Genomic DNA, 16,366 nt, shown 5'->3' with positions numbered 1-16,366 from the left:
CTGTTCATACCAGCTGGTTTTAAAAAAAACAAAAACAAAAACAAACAAACAAAAAACCCTCCCCCAAAACCCCAAACGCTTTTTATTAAAAAAATGGGGGAGGAAGAGAGTGACAGTAAGAAATAAATTCCATATTGAATAGTTAGGATCTTCTTGGCCACTGTCTTAATATTCTACATACAGGATATTTATATACCTATACATCAGAATTACAACTATCAAGGATTGGACTTTACTACTGTCATATAATATAAACCCCCATGTTCTTCAAAGTTTCAAAGAACTTCTAAATTGAACTGTGGTTTACCCACTCTATTTATCTCCAAAATATGGTATAACCACAAGAAAGTCCTTCCGTAGTTGGTTTGATTAATAAAACAGATATGGATCAATGCAGCAGGTTTTCCATGGATTATTCTTGGTTACAGACGTAGCTCATTAATCCCATGTGTGAGACACCACCTCTCAGTGCGAATCCAAGAGACACATGAGTCTCTGAACAGAAAGTGAGAATAATTCAGTTCAATACATGTTTATTTGTGCTTACTGTGTATAAGGCACATTAGATATTTTCATGAGCAAAAGGAGTTCGTTACTATGATAATTGTCACTTAGAGAGATGTAATTTAACTTGAGAAAAATATAGAATATACCTACCAAAATGTGTATGTTATGTGATTCAGAAATCCATATTTTCAGAAAGTAAAAAGATGATCAGAAAGGAAATTCTAGATTATTAAAAAATAATTTAAAAAGTCATGTCCTTTACTTTTGTGAGGGCACACAGTTATCATGCTCTATTTCCATTTTCCCTAATTGTAATCCTATCATGGTTTTCATATTTAATTTTGAGGGGGCATTTTTTACATTTGTTTCAAATGAATTTCTTCACAGAACTTAAAAATCACATAAAATATTTACAGTTTTATACTATGTAAATTAAGCATAAGCCAAGTTAATTTTCACTGAGACAAAAACTATACATTCTAAAAGTTCATTCTTATTCTTTCTTAAAAATGACTCAGTTTGTTATTTTTATTGGAAAACTATCAACTATACGCTTTGGGCCTGCCTGAATTGATGACCATGTTGAATCAATGAAATTTTTACTTTCATTGCTGTTGACTATTGAATGAAATAGTTTATTGAGTAACCTTTACATTTTATTGTTTTTGCACCCCAGTTTAAAAACAAGGCTTAATTTTTTAAAAGTCTAATAAATGTATTTTTTATATTTTCACCATAACTTTACAAGCAATTTATCTCCTCTGCTCTATAATAACCACCTTCTGCATATTTATTATTTAGTTTAACATTATTACTGTAATTTTTTACTGGGTGAGCCCATTCATGCCTTTGGCAGCAAGATTTTGTTACAAGAAATTCAGAAGCTGAGCCTGCCATTGGTTACAACAATTATGAAGTTTCCCTGGATTGGGGTCAGAGCCTTACCCTGACATTTTGACTGTAACGGGAGGCCTGATTCCTTCATCAGAGTCTCCAAATATGTGATAGGCTTGAGTTCTATAATGTGTTGCTTAAATGAGCATATATATTTTATATATACATATATTTCAATGGTTTTGCATTATAAATATTTCATTTGATTAACATCTGGCCTTGATAAAATCCAGCCAATAATTAGTGGTACCTGTAATAAAAATGTGATACCTTATGAGAGTTATTAACATATTTGAATTTCTCCAGAAACTCAGGATTGATTCATTCTAGACCAGATGTGGTCATGTGGCATTAACTGCAGAGCTTCTTGCTGTGCTTTTCTTTTTGTTCAAGGGCACCTCCAGCAAGAACACAGAAATGTGAGGAATCTTAACTACTCACACTTTAAATTACTAAATAAAATTAAATAGACTATAAAGAGTCATTGTACTATTCAATATTCGGAAATATTGAGCTGTATGTCCAAAAGTCACACTTAACACCAGGCAATAGTAATAAACATAAGATGGCTGTGGATACTATGAGATAATGTCTACTCGTCAGAAATGGATGGCATTTTTTCCCCTTCAAACTTAAAACGTTAATGATATACTTCATATATTAATTGCTCCTTCTGAGAGATCAATGCAGGGACAAAAGAGATTCTGGTATACTGTTACCACTTTTCACTGTGAATATATTCAGTATCATCTATACTAATAAAAGGGTAATATGCAAATCAGTCCAGATGCCCTCACAATAATGACTGAACAGCAGGCTGCATGGGGCGACCAGGTCGGCAGGGGGGGCAGTGAGGGGCAACCAGGCCGGCATAGGGGGGCAGTAAGGGGTGACCAGGCTGGTGGGGGGGCAGTTGGTGGCAACCAGGCCAGCAGGGAGGGCAGTGAGGGGCAACCAGGCCAGCAGAGGGGGACAGTGAGGGGTGACCAGGCCAGCAGGGGTGGCAGTTGGGGGCGACCAGGCCGGCAGGGGGGGCCGGGAGGGGCAACCAGGCCAGTTGGGGGGGGCTGTTGGGGGCAATAAGGCCAGCAGGCAGAGGCAGTTAGGGGTGATCATGCTGGCAGGGGGGGGCAGTTAGGGGCGATCAGGCAGGCAGGCAGGCAGGCAAGCAGGTGAGCAGTTAGGAGCCAGCGGTTCTGGATTGTGAGAGGGATGTCCGACTGCCAGTTTAGGCCCAATCCCCAAGCCTAAACAGGCAGTCAGACATCCCCTGAGGGGTCCCGGATTGGAGAGGGTGCAGGCTGGGCTGAGGGGACCCCCCCCCCCCATGCACGAATTTCATGCACCGGGCCTCTAGTATGTGAATAAAACCATATGCTATATCATGTTCTGTTTCATATTTGCTAGATTGTCTTAGGAAAATTTAGTACATGCCACTTCAGTCATCTGAAAGGAATCATTTCTTCATTACAACTCATTACTTAAAACTATAAAATATCAGCCAGAAAAAAAATTGGGCCAATTAAGAGAAATTTGATAATTGTCCAAAAAGCACATACAGATATGACTGGGAGATGATAAGATTATTTTAATTTTTCCATTTGCACGGGGGAATTATTTATTTTACAAATCTCCAGATCTTCTATGACTTGAAACCCTCTGCTGAATCATGAAAAGCAGCTCAAGTTAGCAATTTTCATCTGCAAAATCTAGCTGCTAGCATCTGGTGAACACTTGGATAACCTAGTCAGGGCCTATGGAAATGATTATTTTAAGACTCTATTCAACATGCCTGGACTTAAAAAAACCAGCTAGAATCACACTCTGCACATGTATTTTACCGTCAGGGATTTAAAAACCTGGCATTAGTAAAGATAGATAGTCTAAAGGCTTTTGCAGCAGTGGAGGTGGGGATAGGAGATAGGACAGGCAGGCAGGCTGGATATCCAAGAGTCTTCCAACTCCTCTCCCCACCCCGCAACTTTCCCTGTGCACCACCAGCGGCCAGGCCACTGCGCTGCCTTCCATCGCTTCTGGCACTTACATTTAGACCTGGCTGCCTGCGGAATCAGGACCAGCGTCCTTGCCTGCGCCTTCCTGTGGCACGCCGGGGCCTGGTTTCTGCTCCGCTTCCAGAACAGTGTCTGAAAGAGAAAAACAGGATACTTTTACTCAGAGATTTCCAGCCAGTGTGCCTGCAAGAATTTTTAAAACATGCAATACCTGACTATTTAGTCAGAGTACTGACCTCTTTTCCTTTAGATTGTTAAATAAGTAAATGACAACGGCCAACACAACAATAGCCATCTGGTGTGAATGAATCAAAATTATGTCTATTTTTTTTGTGTCAGATGGGCAAAAAATATATTTTTTGGTGTGCTGCAGAATTTTATTAATTAGTTTATATGTGCTATGAGATGAAAAAGGTTGAAAATCACTGCTTTTACTAAATTGGAAAGACAACAAGAAGCTGAATTATCAAAGTGTATTGTTTTTGGATCATAGGAGAAATTACATAATAGGAATTTATAAATACACATTGAAGTAGAAAATGCTATTATTTGCCAAAATTTAAAAGCACATGTAGGAGATATTAGGGATATTTGCTGTTTAGGAGAGAGAATTTTTTTGTTGTTGTAATATGTGCAAATGTATACTTATTTATTTTTACACATATACTATATATAGTTTCTGTCCAAATAAATGATTTATTGTATATCTTTATTGCCTTTCATGGTTATATTATGTGCTAAGTTCTCACTAAAATAACTCCCATTAATACAGAGTTGAGATAATTTAGAAAGGATTTGGGCATTTGTTAAAGAGGAAACAAATTTCTGAGGAAGTTATACCTCTGGGAGAAAAGTTAGGTTTATTTTAGAAAAGTGAGCTTTTCCAGCAACACATTTTCCATCTGTCTGTATACAACAGTATTTGAGCTAGAAATTATTCTTAGTTATTTATCAAATCAGGTCTGATAGGGCTTTAATTTGGCAACACTTATAGGTTTTTGTGTGAGCTTTTTGTGTAATTTAGTTGAAGACACTTTATGAATTATCTATAATTTAGACTTTTTACAAGTCATATTGGACTTATTCCCACTTAAACTGAGTTTCAGAAATTTAACTCTGTGTTTTGGATAATACATACTTCATTTTGTTTTGTTACAGTTCATAGAGACGTGTTTAGGAAATATTACCTACATTTGTTGTTAAAAATGGATTTTAAATAGGAACAACTTCAGACATTCAGATAAACAAAAATATTTGAAAACTAAGATTGATTGATTAGGAAATAATTGCAGAATTGGGTATCCAACTTAGAATTTCTGCAATATGTTATAAGTGATCTATTCTAGAGCAGTACTAGCCAATAAAACTTCCTGTGACAATGAAAATGTTCTATATCTGTACTGTTCAACATGGTAGGCACTAGTCACATGTGGCTACTGAGCGCTTGAAATGTGACTAGTACAAATGTGGAGCTGAAGTTTTAGTTCTTTTTAATTTTAATTAATTTGAATTGAAACAACCACTGTGGCTAGTGGCTAGTGGCTACCTTATTGGAAATTGTAGTTCTAAGAGTTTATCTGTATTCGGTATTCAACATGAAAAAAGGAAATATTTGAGTGTTTTTAGTTGCTGAATGTCTACAAGACATGAGTGTCCCCAAAACACAAGGTCCAGGCTCTGGTATGTGGCCTTTCGTTGGGAGTCCTCACAACGTGTGCACAAGCCTGAAGGGTGGAAATAGCCGCGTTCTGAACTTGGGCTAAACTTGTGCATATTCAGGTATAAATAAAGTTGTGTTGCTCATAGGTGATTTGAAAACATTTTGCCTCTGGAAGGCCATGCGATCTCAAATTATCTCTAGTACTATAGTTCAGTGACATTAAATGAACTGAAGGTCTTGACTTTTCCAGCCCACTTCTGCTAAGGTATGACTGCCAGGTAATAGAGACAGATATGAAAGAGATACTTCATGAACATAGCTGCCTCCATGAAAAAGAAATTCCAGATTCAGACTGGATAGCAGGACCAGGCTGAAAAATACTTTGGCACCTCTCTCCAAATAATTTTTCAATAAATATTCATTGAGGACTACTATGTATAAGGCACAATGCTTAGTGTTGGAGATAAAATATTGGGGGAAAAATAGATACAGCTCCTGGACTGATGATGATTAATTGCACTAGATAATAATATTTTTCCAATATCTTCTTCTTCCAAAATTTATTTTTTTCCCTTGGATATGGTGAAAATAAAGCAGGAGAAAGATACACAGGATACATAGAAACACTGAGGATCACTATTAGGCGTGTGTCACATTTTACTCAATTTACTTCTCTCTGCACAGCTTTCACAGTTCCGCACCCAGATAGATGAAGAAAGCAGTTTCTGAAATGCAATGCTGGAAGCAGAGAAAACGACTAAAACCCCCCAATTACCATTTTTAGAACATGGGATGAGCATCATTGTTTAGCATTTGAGTGTTTACCACATATTTTTATAAGGGATTCTTTCCTCTCTATGAGCCAGAAGAATGTCCTTTAAAATAATTACCAACTAAAAGACTTTTCTTGCTGTTATGTGATGACACATTTTTTTACTTTGCCATTCAAAACATCGTAAGAAAGAGTGCTACAATCACCGCTCATGAAATGAATCAAATGACTCAATTTTCAAGCACCATTGCAAGACCTGAAGGGAACTATTAGCTATACAGGAAATATGTAGCTTATTGTATTTCAGTTCATGTTGGAAGAAAGAGCCAGAATGTGGCAAAATACTGAGCAAGAACTATTTAGTCCAATTTCTTTTTTTTCTTCACAGAAAAAATGCACAATTAAATGTATGATTCAATCTGCATTTTAGATGAATTTTCAAATGTGTCACTGATGAAAATTTAAGGATGAAAAGGATTAAAAATTAAACTAAATTAATGAAACAATAGTACATAGTACTTAAAGTGTTTAAAGGCCATTAAGTCTTGTCTCCAAATATATTAATTGATAATGTCCCTAATTTTCTAGACAGACACTTTGAAAAAATAATTTTAAAAAACTAACTACAAAGCAATGGAAGAAGGTAGAGGGGAAAAAGAAATACATTTATTTATATAAATAATTTAGAGCCAATTGCAGATAAAATATTATAAATAAAGTTAAAAGGTGAAGGAGAGTTTGCTTTATTCTTTTAAAAAATATATATCCTATGGAGGTTTTAAAACATGCCCACAAATTCTTTGACCCTCCTCGATATTCCCCCCATTGAATCTGGGAGGCCTTGTGACCGCTTTGACCAACAGAACACAGTAGAGGTGGGTACTATGTAGCGTCTGGTGCTGGGCCATAAAAGGCCACAAAGGTGTTGCCTGATGTGCTGGCACACTGTCCTTTCGAGCCCCAAGCTTCCAGGTAAGAGGTCTGAATCCCCTGAGACCATCGTGCAGACACCATGTAGGTGCTCCCGTTGGCGATGCCAAAGAGCCAGCCTTCCTTCTATCTCTGCCAGGCACTACACTTGAGTAAAGCCATTTGGGGCCCTTTAGATCAGCCAATCTGCCAGGTGACTAATCCGTGAGAGCAGGAAAATCTCAGCCAACACCCACACAACTATGAGATAAAATAAGATGTTTGTTGCTTTAAGCCACTAAATATTGATGTGAGTTGCTATGCAGCAATAGAAAACTGGAGCATACCCTCTTGTATGTTGGATATTTTCACAATAAAAAATTTAGAAATTGAATATAAAAGACACTCTGGGAGGTCATTTGCCAAAATGGACAAAGGAAGTCTTCGTATCCTTCCTATATAAAGAGATCCTACAAACACCAAGAACAAACTAGTAATACTATATAGGAAAATTGGCAATTAAATGAACATATAATTCACAAAAGAAAAACAAAAGGTGAATATGTAAAAAAAAGTTCAATCTCATTAGGAAGTAAAGAAAATGTGAATTAAACATGGGGTTAAAATTTTGGTTATCAAATTGGCAAAGACAAAAATAATATTTAATGTTGGTTTGGATTAAGTGAGAGTATAAATGGCACAAACTTTTTGTATATCCAGAGCTTTTAAAATATATATTTGACTTTGCTAGGAATTTAGGATTTTAGGTAAGAAGTAATCAGAAATGAGGGAAAATATAAAATGTTTATTACAGTTCTAATTCTAGGAGCAAAAATATAGAAGTCTAAATGTCCATCAATAAAGTTAAATAGCCCTGGTTGTTATTACTCAGTGGTTAGAGCATCAGTCCGTGCACTGAAATGACAAGGGTTTGATTCTCAATCAAGGGCACGTACCTGGGTTGTAGGTTTGATCTCTGGCCCTGGTCGGGGCATGTACAGGAGGCAACCAATGAATGTGTCTCTCTCACATTGATGTTCCCAATGTTTCTTTCTCTCTCTCTCTCTCTCTCTCTCTCTCTCTCTCTCTCTCTCTTCTCTCTCTCTCTCTCTCTCTCTCTCTCTCTCTCTCTTCCCCCCTCCCCCCTTCCACTCTATCTAAAAATCAATGGAAAAATATCCTCAAGTGAGAATTTAAAAAAAGTTAAATAAATTATGTATTTTACATTACTGAATATTATTTTATTATAGATTAAAAATTTAAAGATGTGTTATTTGCTAATCCTGACCTGAGTTACACAACAGTAGCATAGAAAAACTGGGACTTCATGGTCACACAGACCAGGCTCTGACTCCTGGGTTTGCCACTTACTTTTGCTGGATATTTGCAAATTTGATTTATCTTTCTGAGTTTCAGTTTTAAGAAAATGGGGCTAAACACCTATTCCATTGGGTGTAGTGATAATTAAATGAGGTTATATTTATGAAAAAGCATAATAGTTCATCAATAAGTATTATCTCTTTTCTTACTATCCAAGGATACCATCTGAGCTCCATATTCAAATTTACAACCCTTGCCAAATTCACTAAAGGTTCTTCTACTCTGGCTCTTTATATATACCTCTTTACACCACATTGGAGTCTCCACACCATAGTCAGAGATATTAAAAACAAAAATAAGTGAGTCAAGTTCTTGCTTACAATTCTTCAATAGTTCTAAATCCATAAAAAGTGCATCTATTCTTGCCCCAGTTTCCATCTGCAGATGTGGTCAACTTTGAAAAAGTAAATCAAGTCATGCCATTCTCATGCCTAAGATTCTCCCAGCCCCCACTCTTCTCATCCAATAGCTCCCCATAGCACTTATAACAAAACTAAACTTTTTTTTTTCTTCCATGCCTCATATAATTCCACTTTGCCTACAATTTTGTCCCCTTTTCCCCTTGCCCTCTATTCTCTAGCCATACTGGCCTTCTCCTTATGAAAAACATCATGCTGGTCCCCACTTTCAGGCCTTTGTTATTCTTCTGCCTGTAATTCTCTTCCTCCAGACACTGTTGGGCCCTTCACCATTTAAATCTCAACTTGAATGTCACTTCTTCAGAGAGGTTTTTCTTGACTATCCAATCTAAAGTCAACTACTCATTTTCATGTATCTCTAATTATCTTTAATTCCATAGACATAGTTATATTTTTCTTATTTAATGACACCTTTTATTCATTTACTAGAGGCCCAGTGTATGAAATTTGTGCACGGAGGGGGGGGGCCCTCAGCTCGGCCTGCACCCTCTTCAATCTGGGACCCCTCAAGGGATGTCCGACTGCTGGTTTAGGCCCGATCCCTGTGGGCTGCCTGATCGCCCCTAACTGCCTCTGCCTGCCTGCCTGATCATCCCTAACTGCCCTCCCCTGGAGGCCTGATCACCTCTAACTGTTCTGCCTCGGCCCCCGCCACTGTGGCTTTGTCCGGAAGGACGTCCAGAAGATGTCTGGTCTATCTGGTCTAATTAGCATATTACCCTTTTGTTAATATAGTCTTCTTCCACCAACCCTTCCTCTCTCCCCATCCCTCCTTGAGAGCAGGGGACTTGTCTTGTTTATTGGAACATTCCTTACAACCAGAACTAGGATTGGCTCATGGTAGGTGTTCTGTAAATATTTACTGGATGCCTTGCAAATACTTTTTGTACTTCTGAAACACAGAATTTAGCAGTTCAGAAAAAGACAGCATTTGACATCATTTAAAAAACCAGAAATTGTGAATTATAAGGGCATTTTGAAAAGCTTTGGTGGTTCTGATTCGAGATAAGTACGTTGCTTCAATTTTGAATAATGAAAAATCCACAAACAAAATCACAGCAGCATAAAATTATTTCAGAAGTGTGATGAGAGCTCCTCTGTCAAATCAGATACTTTCAAAACTATACTACCACTCAACAGGCTCCTTTCTTTGAAATGAAGAATGTGCACCTCCCATCAATATTTTTACTCCTGTCAAACATGTGATTTATTTACTGGATAAGAAATTAGACTCCCCTTTCAGCACTGAAAGTGTTGAAAGCAGGGTTTCATTTTTTGAGGCTGGCTTAATAAAAGCCTCTAGAATGAGGAGTTTCCTTAATTACCCTATTGGGTGGATGGGAGTTAAAACAGTTCCTCTTTGTAATGTATAGCATGGTGACTATAGTTAATAATTCTGTATTATATATTTGAAAGTTGCTACGAGATCTTAAAAGTTCTCATCACAAGAAAATTTTTTAAACTATGTTTAATGATGTATGTTAACTGGACTTATTGTGGTGATCACTTTGTATACATATACACAAATATTGATTCATTATGTTATATACCTAAAACTAGTATAATGTTATATGTCAATTATATCTCAATAAAAATATGAGAGAAGCAAAACAAAATTGTTCCTTTTAGTGTCATTTACTCTGAGATACAGGAACCTTAGTGGTTGGGTTTCAATGGCCTGGTATGATCATAAGATTCTACAGTAATGAAAACTATTTCTATAAAATCCATGAGAAAAATCTGAATTGCTATTTATAGACATACCATACTATTTCAGAAATTTTATAACATTCAGACACTCAGGCACAAGTTTTGATGTGTATTTCAACATAGTCTAGACCCACTAGTTTTGAATTTTCTCTGCAAAACAGGCTGGCCACACTCTTCTGATTCTTGAAGGGTAAGGAAATACACATCTATGAAAGATATCCTTTGGACCAGTCTCCTTGCTAAGTGTGTAATCTGTGTAGTCTCATCTAATTTTCACAACCATGTACAAATGAGTTAAGGCAATGAGAAGCCAGACTCCATTCCTTCACACAAGGTTGAAAAACAAAAGAACTGCTTATTCTTACCCCATTGACATTATCCTCAGGTTTTCAAGGGACACTATCTTTTACTTTACTGATTCATGGACATTGTCTGGAGCACAAGTATTCACTAATTAACAATGCTATTAAATTTGGCACAAGATTTCCATAGGATCTGTGCATCTGGGCTGTTTAGAAATGCCAGGACTTAGGAAAGACAATTGGGTGAGGCACCTTGAGGTTCCTGGAAACTGTTCTTACTGTCCTTTGGAGAAATGTATCTGATTTGGTTTCATTGCAGCTTAATAATGTTCAGAGAGCTGGGGGAAGGGGTGGGAGGGCCCATTTTCCCTTTTCCACTCATCCGAAGGAACTTCTGAATCCTTCAGCTGATCTTTGCAAAAACTTAAGGTTGCAGAGTCTCAGATAAAATTCTAGGATGGAGAATTCCAGTTCTATGAAAACAGGATCAATTCTGAACTAACAACTAAATCCTGAAAAATTAGAATAAGGAGGAAAAAAATGTAAGGTTGTACTAAGCCACCACTGGAGGTCTGGATTGCTGGGTCATTGGTCTTCTTTTCAGTACATTTTGGTTAGATAAACATTAATTTTCCTTTATTTATAAAACCCATGTTCTGGTTTCATGATAATATTCAATGGTCACAAAGTTCAGAGAAGCTAAGTCTAAAAGATCTGGTAGTAAAAGGACTGAAAATATCTGAATATTTAAAGTAAATCTGAAATGTTTGGATTCTACTAGTTTGGAATAAGAAAGGTGGGAGTAAGAAATTAATCAACACTTTAATATGTGAATAAATTTGAGAAATAGTGACTTTAGTTCACAGAACTGGAGAGCAATAGCTTTACTGATTGGAATATAAAATTAGGCCCTTACAATACAACTTAAGTGGTGATATTTGACAGGAAATAGTCTATGAGATTTTTATTTCAGGTGCATCCTTCTGATATTTTGCAATAGATAGAAATATAGCATATGTTTTCCAGAAGGCCCTTATCCTTGCTAAGAAAATATAGAAGGTTAAATTATAATCCTTTTTAAATGAAACCATTGGATGAATCTTCAGACAGGATAAAATATTGAGAATCTAATGGTGATTCCAGGTGTGGTCAGAGATCTCCTATAAGAATTTAGGAAATAGACTAAGACCATGTTTTTGTAAGGCAAATATTCAAGGAGAATCTAATATGAAGTCTCCTTTCTGTTATCTAGATATTTGGCATTATAGAGCCATGATTAAGTTGAACTAAAATGTGCAAAGTAAGGGATTTCTTTGTTTAGGTAAGTATATTATGATATCCTTGTTCAATCTTGTCTTTTGCATTATAATTTATTCATATAGTCATCCATACAGTTAATTAATTAATTAATTAAACATTATACCTTATCTAAGATGACTTGTGAAGCAATTTGTTTTGAGCAAGTTTTAAAAAAATGCTTTGGGTGAGTAAAATTTGACTTAGTTTTACTTCTAGTTAAAAGTTAATTTATTCTTGCTGTAGATTAAATTTTGATGATACTGATTCAGTAACAGCTAACTAATAAAATGAAGCATGGAGATAATCATTTTATGTCCCTTTGAAATAAATGTATAAAACTTCAAGTGCATTGCTGTAGTCACTTGTGAAACAAATGTGAGGACCATGGTAGGAGAAGCAGGAAAAAAAAAATATGTTGTGTGTGTTTGGGACATAACCAAGGTTCTGAAACACTTCAAAACCTTCATAGGAAGAGCAGGATGTGAACCAGACTCTCTTGGGACACAGGACAAGGCCGAGTTCCATTTTTGCTAGAAAAATATGTTCTAGATGATAGCTTTTTTCTTTTCTTGAATGTGATAGTTCCTCCTATGTCCATAACAAACTATACTGCCCATAATTCAAGGTCAAATTTGATTTCCAGAGAAAGCCCTCTCAAAAAAATATTGTTCTAAATTAAGCCATAGTTATTGGGGATATCTTACATGGCAGGCTCTGTGCTTAGTATATTAAATAATATATATTACTAGAGGCCCAGTGCACGAAATTTGTGCACTTGGGGGGGGGAGGTCCCTCAGCCCAGCCTGTGCCCTCTCACAGTCTGGGAGCCTTTGAGGGATGTCCAACTGATGGGTTAGGCCCACACCATGGGGAGAGCGGGCCTAAGCCAGCAGTCTGACGTCCTTAGCACTGCTGTGGAGGTGGGAGAGGCTCCTTCAAGTGCCGCTGCGCTCGCCAGCCGTGAACCCTGTCAGAGCGCACTGACCATCAGGGGGCAGCTCCTGCATTGAGCATCTGCACCCTGGTGATCAGTGCATGTCATAGCAACCAGTCATTCCACCATGGGGCTGAAACCAGCTCTCTGACATCCCCTGAGGGGTCCCGGATTGCAAGAGGGCACAGGCCAAGCTGAGGGACCCCACCCGTGCACAATAAAGGCCGGGGAGGGACATGAGAGGTTGGCCAGCTGGGTAGGGACTACGGGAGGGCTCCAGGTCATGTCCAGCCCATCTCACTCAGTCCTGATCAGCCAGACCCCAGAAGCAAGCTAACCTACTGGTCGAGCGTCTGCCCCCTGGTGGTCAGTGCACATCATAGCGACGGGTCAACCAGTCGACTACCTGCCCCTTGGTGGTCAGTGCACATCATAGCAAGTGGTTGAGCGGCCTTAGCATATCATTAGCATATTACACTTTGATTAGTTGAATGGCCGACCAGACAACTGGACACTTAGCATATTAGGCTTTTATTATATAGGATATCATTTAATCTCCACCACAATCCTACAATAAGTCAATCTTCTTACATTTAATGGTTTAATAATACTTTAAATTAACTAATCACACACACATACACACACACATTTTGAAAATACACCTATGTTTTGCTCCCCTCTGTTTCCCCAGCACACAGTGAGAGACTCTTAATTGGTGAATATTTGTTGAATTAAACAGAATGCTATTTCCTGTGCTTTTCCTGAGGGAAGGGTTTTCATCAATCACTTTGTCCTTTGATGTAACTTTGAAGACTGAAGGATGAACAGACATGGAAAATTTTAAGCAGACCAAGAAATGTGGATCCTTTTGACTTCTTGGGTCAGGAAGATTGTGTAAAGTCATAGTCGGCAAACTGCAGCTTGCAAACCACATGCGGCTCTTTGGCCTCTTGAGTGTAGCTCTTCCACAAAATACCACGGCCTGGGCGAGTCTATTTTGAAGAAGTGGCATTAGAAGAAGTTTAAGTTAAAAAAATTTGGCTCTCAAAAGAAATTTCAATCATTGTACTGTTGATATTTGGCTCTGTTAACTAATGAGTTTGCCGACCACTGGTGTAAAGGAATGTTTGAGGGGGGAATGTGTGGGGATTGGTGGGAAGGAAGAAATATTAATTTTGATGAAGATGATTTTTGTTTCTTCCATAAACATAAAGAAATAAGAAAGTCAAGATAGTGTGAACATCATAGTCTTCCATGGAGTGTCTGAAATATAACAACCTCTTATGGCAATGGGTACTGACGCATAATGCTCTGAGCTGAGAACCCCCGCAAGATTGCACTTACACAAGAGAAAAAGGAGGGTCGCTGTGGAGGACAAGCTCCCAAATAAGTGCAGTCTTGTTTTCCGTGCATTTCAGGCCCTGGTTTACTAGATTTTCTAGTTGTTGTTTGGACCTTTTCTGATGGTCTCTGACACCCATTATGGCTTTGGTGTGTGGCAATAGGAGGACCATGGGATGACACATACTCTATAACCTGAGCCTTCTTTCCAGCTTTGATTAATCCACAGAGGGTTTTTTTGAGCATTCATGACCATTACTGTCAAGAAAGGTCATGTGGGTGGGAGCATGTGCTGGGGTTGGGAGTGAGTGGGGAAGGTCAATGGGGAAAAAGAAGACACATGTAAAACTTGCAACAATAAGGAATTAAAAATAACCAACTAACTAACTAACTAACTAACTAACTAACTAAATATCAATGGGAAAAATATCCTTGGGTGAGGATAAACCAAAAAATCCTATCTAATAAAGAGGGAATATGCTAATTGCTGTCACACCCTCACAAAGATGGCAGTGCTCACAGCCAATAAGGAGGGAATATACTAATTGACTGCCACACCTTCAAAGATGGCAGCGCTCACAGCCACAAGACGGCGGCGCCCAGTCCCCTCAGTCCCCCAGCCACCCAGGACCAGCCCGAGGCACAGGCAAGCCTCAGATGGCAGCTGCCCAGCTGATGCCAGAGGCATAGGCAAGCCTCAGATGGTGGCTGCCCAGCCACCCAGGGCTGGCCCAAGGTGCAGGCAAGTCTCGGATGATGGCTGCCCAGCTGCCCAGGGATGCCTGAGGCTCAGGTAACCAGGTCCGGCTGAGGCTTGCGCTACCGGCAGTGGCAGCAGCAGAGATGTGATGGGGGCGTCACCCTCCCCTGATTGCCGGGTTGCCTCCCACTCCTGAGGGCTCCTGGACTGTGAGAGGGGGCAGGCTGAGCTGAGGGACCCCCCCTCTAGTGCATGAATTTTCATGCACTGGGCCTCTAGTAAATAAATAAAATAAAATGATTGTTTCTTATAAAAAAAAAAAAAGAATGGTCAAGTGGTGCCCACCTGAGTTGGCATGCACAATACTGTGCATAGCATATTAAACAGATTCCCTTCTTCGCCCCCTGGAGCTCACAATAAAAACCAGACAGATGTGAACACAGTGGGGCAAAGAGATGCACAGCTGTATAAACAGAGAAGTACAACAAATTAGAGAGTTTTGGTATAAACTGTGAGTGCAAGTGTTGTTTGTGTGCTGTAAATGAGGGGACGTTCTGCAAGTTGCAGAGAACCTGCTGGTATCTGTGTGAAGGTAGGGAAGGAGAGATTGATAGTAGTGGTGGAATCATCCTGCTTATTTAAATTAGGAGGAAAAAGTTTTCCTTTGAAATGAGGACAGCATTTCTACTTTCACATATCTCCTCTGAGGGCACATGTATTGTTACTAAAGTTTAGGTTCGTCTAAGAGATTAAGTTATAACCAGTTTAAAGAAGAAAAAATAAAAATATATTAATCAGGGCATAGCCTGCCAGGGAGATTTCATAAGCCTTCTTTTCACTGGAAACCAGGCTAAAAAGAAAATGAAAACCAGAATGTATTATAACTGTACATTCCATTTATAACCAACTAGCACATGACACTTGATTTTCCAAGGAAATGATTACTTTGGGTGAGACTCTCTCTCTCTCTCTCTCTCTCTCTCTCTCTCTCTCTCTCTCTCTCTCTCGTCCTTCCTTCCTTCCTTCCTTCCTTCTTTCCTTCCTTCCTTCCTTCCTTCCTTCCTTCCTTCCTTCCTTCCTTCCTTCCTTCCTTCCTTCCTTCCTTCCTTCCTTCCTTCCTTCCTTCCTTCCCCATTTCTTGCCAGGCATATCTCTACCTCAACCATTCTGGGCTGATAGGTATCTCTCTTCTCTTAAACATATCCAGATAGGGAATTTGAAGACTGCCTCAGGAATCTTTTCCAGGGTTTATAAAACCTTTGCTGCCAATAATCTCTTTTCATCTAACTTAAATTCCTTTGGTGGCAATTTAAATTAATTTCCTCTTCTTCCCTCATTAGAGAGGAGAGTACTACCTTCAGCACACCTCAGCCTTCTTTCCTGGACACATAGGACTTCTAGTTCAGACTCCATATATATATATATTTAAAAAAAATTTTTTTTAAACTTTGAATTCTGGCTTTTTCCTAAGATAATCTACTAAGATCCCTTAAACTTGTGAGTTTTTACAATTGATTACATGAGGTT

At 38.5% G+C, this 16,366-nt stretch overlaps 1 protein-coding gene across 2 annotated transcripts in view; it reads right to left on the bottom strand.

Moving 5' to 3' along the window:
* COL8A1 (collagen type VIII alpha 1 chain) overlaps positions 1-16,366 on the bottom strand; it is a 180,561-nt gene that overhangs the window by 64,178 nt on the left and 100,017 nt on the right. For both annotated transcript variants that reach the window (XM_079767134.1, XM_079767133.1), the window contains exon 2: positions 3,446-3,545. The gene's annotated coding sequence lies outside the window, so the exon portion shown is untranslated. The remainder of the gene's footprint in view (positions 1-3,445; positions 3,546-16,366) is intronic.

The sequence above is a fragment of the Cnephaeus nilssonii genome, assembly GCF_951640355.1.
Source record: "Cnephaeus nilssonii genome assembly, chromosome: 3".
Taxonomy (NCBI): domain Eukaryota; kingdom Metazoa; phylum Chordata; class Mammalia; order Chiroptera; family Vespertilionidae; genus Cnephaeus; species Cnephaeus nilssonii.
Note: the sequence above shows the minus strand (reverse complement) of the source record. Positions and strands in the feature narration are given on the sequence as shown.